General features: G+C 35.4%; 1 pseudogene; it reads right to left on the reverse strand.

The window, feature by feature from the left end:
• Window positions 1-3018: 3018 nt before the first annotated feature.
• LOC127688018 (poly(rC)-binding protein 2-like) lies at window positions 3019-3844 on the reverse strand (annotated as a pseudogene).
• Window positions 3845-7888: the final 4044 nt, after the last annotated feature.

The following is a 7888-nucleotide window of genomic DNA, read 5'->3' on the forward strand; positions in this document are numbered from 1 at the left end:
GGGAGGGGTGATATCGGGAAAGGTTTTATCATTGGCAATGTGAATGAAGAAGATATTCAATAAAAAATAATAAACTTAAAAGAAAAAAAGGAGAAATAAAAAAAACAAAAACTAATTTGGGGAATCACTGCGAATACCAATATTTTGAAATCTTTTGTAATTTGTAGCCCCTTGATAGCCTTTAGTTGGCATATTACTCAGTTTTGAACTTCATGTACTATATTTAAGAGATATGTAAAAAGAATGAACAGTCGTATTTTTCCACTTATTAGTGGAATTAATTTAAGACTTTTCCTTTAGTAAGATACTGCTAATTGATTTGCTATTTGTTGCCTTTATTGTGTTTATGTTTGAGCCTTGTATCCCTCATCTGTCCAGAACTTTTAAAATGAAGCTATGTTAGATTTTGTCAAAGACTTTTCAGCATGTAATGGTCATGATTTTTTTTTCAGATTGTTTATATAGTGGATTATATTGATACATTTCATAAAATGAAGAATCCCTGCATCAAAGTGATGAGGTCTACTTGATCATGGTGGATGATGTTTTTGATGTGTTCTCAGATTCAGCTTACAAGTATTTGATTGAGAAATTTTGCATCAATGTTCATAAAGAAAATTTGTCTAAAATCCCCTTTCCTTGTTTTATCTTTGTGTGGCTTAAGCTCAAGGAAACTATTAACTATGTTTTATATAATATTTAAATTATGTTTACCTTATATTATGTATTTGGCACTGTTTTTTGTTTGTTTGTTTCTATTTTGTGGAATAGTTTAAGGAATATTGGTATTAGTTTTTATTTTTAAGTCCAGTAGTATTGGGTACTAAAACAATCTGACCCTGTACTTTTATTGCTTTAGAAACTGGTGATGATTGCTTTTATTTCCTTGGGGCTTATAGGACTATTTATATTGTTAACCTGATATCGATTTAATATTGATAAGTGGACTCTTTCCAGAATATTACTCATTTCATTTAGATTTTCCAATTTTATTAAGTACAAGATTTTGAAGCACGATATAATGATTCTTTGGATTTCCTCAGTGTCTATTGTTATATCTTGTATACCCCTCACCCCTTTTTGCTGATGTGGTTAATTTTCATATTATCTCCTTGCATTTTAGTTAATTTGTCTAAGTGTTGGTCTATCTTGTTTGTTTTCTCAAAGAACTAGATCCTGGTTTTATCGATTCTTTGTACTTTTCTTTTTATTTCTAATTTATTTATTTCAGCCCTGAATTTGACTATTTCCTGCCATCTACTCCTCTTGGGTGTGCTTGCTTTTTATTTTTCTAGAGATTTCAGGTATGCTATTAAGTTGCTAGAATGAGATATCCCCAATTTCATTAAGAAGGCAGTTAATGCTATGAACTTTTCTCTTAGCACTTCTTTCATTTTGTCTGACAAGTTTGGATATGTTGTGTCTTCATTTTCACTGAATTTTACAAAATCCTTAACTTCTTTCTTCATTTCTTTTTTGTGCCAGTGGTCATTGAGTTAAGAATTGTTCATTTTCCATGAGTCTGTAGTTTTTCTGCCATTTCTGTTGTTGAAGACTAGGTTTAATTCATGATGATTTGAGAAGAGGTATGTGATTACTTCAATTTTGTTGTATTTGCTGAGGTTCACTTTATAACTGAGTATATGATCAATTTTAGGGAGAGTTCTATGAGGTGTGGAGAAGATGGTATATTTTTTCGTGCTTATGTGATATGTTCTGTAGTAATCTGTTAGGTCCATTTAATTCATAAAGTATATTAGTTTCATTATTTATCTGCTTAGTTTCTGCTTTAATGACTTGTTTATTTCTAAGAGAGAAGTAATGAAGTACCCCATTATTATTGTGTGGGGTCCAATATGTGGGGTTCAATGATTGGGGTTCAATGTGTGATATGAGCCTTATGAATGTGGGTATGCTAGAATTTGGTTCATACATATTCAGAATTGAGAGGCCACTTTGTCAATTTTATCCCTTGATAAGTATGAAATATCCTTCTCTGTTCTTTTGATAACTTTTAGTTGAAAACCTCTTTTATAAGATATTAGAATGGCTACTCAAGCATATTTTAGGGTCCATTTACTTGCAAAATTTTCTTCCAGCGCTATCTATATGTAGTATAATTGAGTTGTTAAACATTGATTACTCTTAGTTGTTTTGTATTTGAATAACCTTTAAAACATATTATGGTAATTAAATCATGATCTAATATTACCATGAGTTTACTATCTAACTTTTAATTTGCATTATTTAAAAATCCTAAATAGTTTGAAATAACAGCTATTAGAAGGACTTTGTCTAAACCTTGTATTCTTAAATGAGTTGTATAGGCCCAATGCTTATCTAACAGTAAAATTAATTTTAAATTTTATATGAATATTCAAAGTTTTTATTCTAATGTAAGAAAATAAAACTTCAATTCTGCATCAAAATGTAATGATTTCTGCCAATGTGAAATTATGGCTATAAAATGTTTTGTTTAAGAGTAAATTTAGTAATTCATCCAAATTATTCCTTCAAATGTAAACCTATCTATAATTTATTATAAAACATAACCAGACACCCAAACCCAAGAAATCTGGTTGACAGCTCTCCATAGTTTCTTCTTGCCAAATTGGAGCAATTGATATTTTTTAAGGGATGGGGAGAGGTTGGAAAATTGGAAATAGACTTAAGAAAGCTAGATTTAGCATTTGTTATCCAGTCTCTGCATGCTTAGAAATTTCATCATTTAACTGAATTTCTGACTGGATTAATCTGAAACGCTAAATGAACTGAGGTACTAACATTTCAGTTTCTTCTACAGTATCTTCTTTGCCCAAGATTTTCTCTTTCATATCTAATATTTGCTTTGTGAATTTTGCATCTGTAGTTCCTGTTCTCTTTCCTAAGTTTTCCTTTTCTGTGGTTGCCTCAGTTTGTGTTTTCTTTATTTCTTCAGTTTCCATTTTCAGGTCTTATTCAGTTTTATTTATTTTCTTCACCTCTTTGACTATATTTTCTTGTATTCCTTTCAGTAATTTACTCATGTGCTCTTTGAAGGCCTCTAGCAGGTGTCATAGGAAAATGAAACTGTTGCATGGCTAACTGGTGGAGCTTGGGAAAAGCTAGCTGTGGAATGGCATACTGTCCTTGAATGTTATAGGCCTCTTGAGGTCATCCTTCCAGGACACAGTTGAGGCACATGGACCAGGTGGTGGTGGGGGGAACCTTGATCTGTTGCTGCCTGTGCTGAGCCTGTTCTGACCACCTGTAAAGATGACTGGAGAACTTAAGTTCTTAGGCCAGTACAGGATGGTCACATTCTTGGGGGTTGGGGGGACTGGTAAAGAGTCTCCAACACAACCATGCAGATCTGTTTGACACATTAAATGATGGATTGTGGAATGTCAACAATAGTTATTGCCAGGTTAGTTGAGTTGGGAAGCATATCTCCTGCTACCTGGATCTGAGCCTCTGTACTCTCTTTTATTTCCTTGATCATGCAACCCCCTTTCCCTATAAGAGAGCCACACTTACTAGCAGGAATCACCAGCAGAAAAGTACCCTGTGGCAGGGGGAAATCTATTGGAAATTGTGCTGTTGGTCATTAAGCTGCTTATGTCCTCTTTCAGTTTATCAATTATGATAGCAAAAGCCTTGAAGATGGCATTAGTCAGTCCAGTGAAAATGGTAATTCGCTCAGGATAATTCTCTTCTGAGATGTTGATATGTGCACCACTCTACTTGTGCATCTTCTTACAGATACTCCTTTCTTTCTGATGATACTTCCAACTTCCTTTCCATGCATAAGTAGCCGGATGGTGAGAGTGACATTTAATCCACTTTCAATCATACCAGTGTTCATGTCTAGCAGTTACAAGGAGCTAGACAAGTGGTCAAGTCTTTGTTCACTGAAGGCACAAGTTGACTGAAGAGAAATGGGGAGTAGATAGGAAGGGAAAGGGCAGGAGGTCTGGGGAGGAAAAATAAGGGCTGGATGGAAGGAGAAAGCAATTCCCCTCCCCTGCTAGTGGGCAAAGGAATGGGGTGGAGGAGGTGGAATAGAGAAAGATTGCCCCCAGTGCGTGGAGGGCAGTCTAGGGTAGACATGGGCACAAGAGAGGGCACAGATTGCAGCTGCTCTGGCTACCTCCTCTGCTGGTCTGGGAACACCCGATTCAGTGGTTTGGATACATCTGCTCAAACTATATCTCATGAACTCATCAAATGATTTTATTGTCTGCATAATTGGGCATCAGAGTGCCAAAATCAATAGATCTACATCTAGAAGCATGGGTTGCTCCATGTGTACTCTTTGGTTAATGATTTAGTCACTAGGAGCTCTGGGGGTTCTTGTTGATTGATGTTGAAAAAGTCTTTAGCTCCATTATTTCTTTTTATTAGCTCCTCCATTTGGGATTCTGTGCTCAATGGCTAGCTGTGAACATCTGCTTTTATATTTGTTCGGCTCTAGCAGAGCCATTCAGGAGACAGCTATATCAGGCTTCTGTCATCAAGTGCTTCTATGGGATGGATCCCCAGGTGGGACACTCTCTGAATGGCCTTTCCTTCAGTCTTTTCACTGCACTTTTTTTTTCTCCATATTTCCTTTAGAAAGGTACAATCAGGTTTAAAAGTTTGGAAATGAGTAGGATTTGCCTAACATATGGATATAGTCTCTACAGTTTCTGCCTCCCCTCAGTTAGTAATTTCAGCTAGTCTCATCTCAATTGGGTCCTGGGGGCCTCTTGCTTTCCTGGCATCTTGGAGCTTGCTGGTTGCTACCCCCAGTTCCCCATCCCCCATTGCTATGCACCTCTGTTCAAATTCCTGATCTCTTGTACATCTCTCCCATCCCCTCCCATACCTGATACTATTCCCTCCCCATCCTGTCTTCCTCCCATGTCTCACCAACCATGTAACTCCTGTGAATATTTTGTTTCCTCTTTTAAGAAGGACTGAAGCATTCACACTTTGGTCTTCCTTCTTCTTTAGCTTCAGGTGGTCTGTGAATTGTATTGTCGTTATTCTGAATTTTTGGGCTAATATCTACTTATCAGTGAGTACATATCATGTGTTTTCTTTTATGACTAGGTTAACTCACTTAGTATGATATTTTCTAGTTCCATCCATTTGCCTAATAATTTCATAAAATCATTGATTTTTAATAGCTGACTAGAACACCATTGTGTAAATATAGCACAATTTCTACATGCATTCTGCTGTTGAAGTACATCTGGGTTCTTTCGAGCTTTGGGGTATTATAAATAAGGCTGATAATAACATAATAAAGCATGTGTCCTTATTATATGTTGCAACATCTTTTGAGTATATGCCCAGGAGTGATTGTCATTTTAAGCTGACCTTTCATGCATGTAGTTTTAAAAACATGCTTGTTCTTGTTAGTTTCTGGTACTAACTGCCTCTCTCCCACTGTCTAGTAAGCCCCCGGGGTTAGCTAATGCTTTCCTGAGATCCCAGCTATGCTCCAAGAACAGCTTCAGTCTGTATTCTGAAGAGCAACACTTTTTCCTCCTTGCCCAGTCTTGGGAAAGGCTGTCTCACTTAGCTACCCAGACTGGCTTGCTACTCAATAACAGTCCCTCATAAGAACACCTAGAGCTACCACTCATCATCCAACAGACCTCTCTGAATGGCTCAACTGACATCCAGTGACCACCCTGTGGTGGTCGTGCCCTCTCTTTTGCTCACCTGAATTGTAATGGATGGAAAACATCAGACAATCTTAATATTTGAAAATCAGCCAGATGACACAAATGCTGGGCTCAGAATCTATTTGCTCCACAGCCAGGGTAATAAGGCTTTTCTCTATTTTGTCTCCTCCTCTTCCTCTTGGGACCCAGAAAACCCACCTCTATATCTTTGCCCCAAAATTGGCTTTTGCCATCTTTATTTACTGCACCAAGAGACAATTAGGGAACCTTGCCTACAGACATTTAGGAATCACTTTGTTCCTTGTGTTTGCTGAATGATCCTGTGGAGCTGGCAGGACTTCTGACAATGGAATTTAGTGAACCATATGCTGCTCATCACTACTATCTGCTTTCTCATTCTGTAGATTATTATTGATCAGGTTTGCAACCAATAAGAATGAAAATATTGAGAATAATTTCAGGTAAGTATGTATTTCTCTTGCTTATATTGTTGGAGATGAAATTTATAAAATAAAGGCTATGCATATTTTAAACATCAGTAGATAACTATGAAATTATTTTTACAAAGAAATATATCAATTTACATTTGGTACAATCACATGAAAAAGTTTAGGTCTTTTATATCCACACTATAAATTTTTCTATGTTTTTTGAATATTTTAATTTTGTTAATATTTGTTGGTATTATTTTTCACCATTTTTTTATTTTCTATTTTTATGTTTTCATTCCAAATGATTTTCCCTTTCCCAGTTCCCCACTCCCAATAAGTTCCCTAAGCCCTCTTCCCTCCACCCATTCTCCTACCAACCCCCTTATTAATGTATATTATATTTAAGATTCTAATTTCTGCTAAAGACTTATTTTTTGTGAATGTTTTCAGTTATAAAACAGTAGTAATGCTTTCCTAATGCTTTCATACATTTTTCTACTATTTTCTGTTAATGTAGCAAATTATACTCATCAATATTTTAAGTGTTTATAAGTGTTTTTGAAGAATGGCATGCTATTTAGCAAATATAGAACATCAAGTAGTATATACATTAACTACCCCGCTTCACCTCTCAAGGCTCTTACCAAGTGAAGACAGTATGGTTGTAGTGATGATTGAATATCCTAAGAAATGCTAGTAAATAGCTTTCACAATATATTTGCACTCTAAGAACTGAGTAAAACTATTATATGCCAATATAAATGTTTTGTTTGTCATGTTCTAAGAACATTTTCTTTTTGTATTCTGGTGATATAAGAAACAAAGTTTACTATTAATGAGATCACTGCTTTATAGACTAGTGTATAAAGTATTCGCCCCGCAATAAGTAGCACTATGCCCAGTGGAGAAGTGATTAAGTTTGGTAGAAGGAAAGGTTGAAGTGACTCAGCACAAGCATTCATTGTATGAATAAAACTTACTCTCTGGTACAGGCTTTGTTGCCGTGGAATCCTACCATATCTTCAAACTGTGAGCCCTAGGAAATATTTCCTTCCAAAAATAGCTTCTGTAGAGTATTTTGTCACAGCAATGAGAAAAGTGACTAACATTCTACCTATGTAGTACCTACAAAGGTATTACATAGTTATAAGGAAGTAGCTATAGACATCATGCCCAGCTTTGTCACAATAGACATGGAACAAACATCCAATATTTTATTCTGCCCTTGATCTCAAGTTGGTCCTGATTTATTGTTTTTAGTTTTCTCATTTTGTTTTTTTTATTTATTTTTCACTCTTATATTTCTTTTAATTTTTAAGATTATAGAATAATTACATCACTTTCTTGTTCCAAAGTATTTATGTAATTCTTTCATCTCTTCCTAAAATCCATGGGATTATTCTTTGATTGCTGTTATATACATATATGTATTTATATATTCTTGAAAACATAAATGTACAATAATATGTATATTTTAAGGTTGAATGTTTGAAATTCTTTTAAATAAATGTGTATAGCCAACAATTATTGCTGCCTTCTTTTTTTTTTTTAAAGATTTATTTATTTTATTATATATAAGTACACTGTAGCTGTCTTCAGATACTCCAGAAGAGGGCATCAGATCTCCTTATGGATGGTTGTGAGCCACCATGTGGTTGCTGGGATTTGAACTCAGGACCTTCAGAAGAGCAGTCAGTGCTCTTAACCGCTGAGCCATCTCACCAGCCCCTATTGCTGCCTTCTAATGTCTAGTAACTCCTTACTTTATTTCCCACAATGGTGTGTGTGTGTGTGTTTGTTTGT

Source organism: Apodemus sylvaticus, chromosome 6 (genome assembly GCF_947179515.1).
Source record: "Apodemus sylvaticus chromosome 6, mApoSyl1.1, whole genome shotgun sequence".
NCBI lineage: Eukaryota > Metazoa > Chordata > Mammalia > Rodentia > Muridae > Apodemus > Apodemus sylvaticus.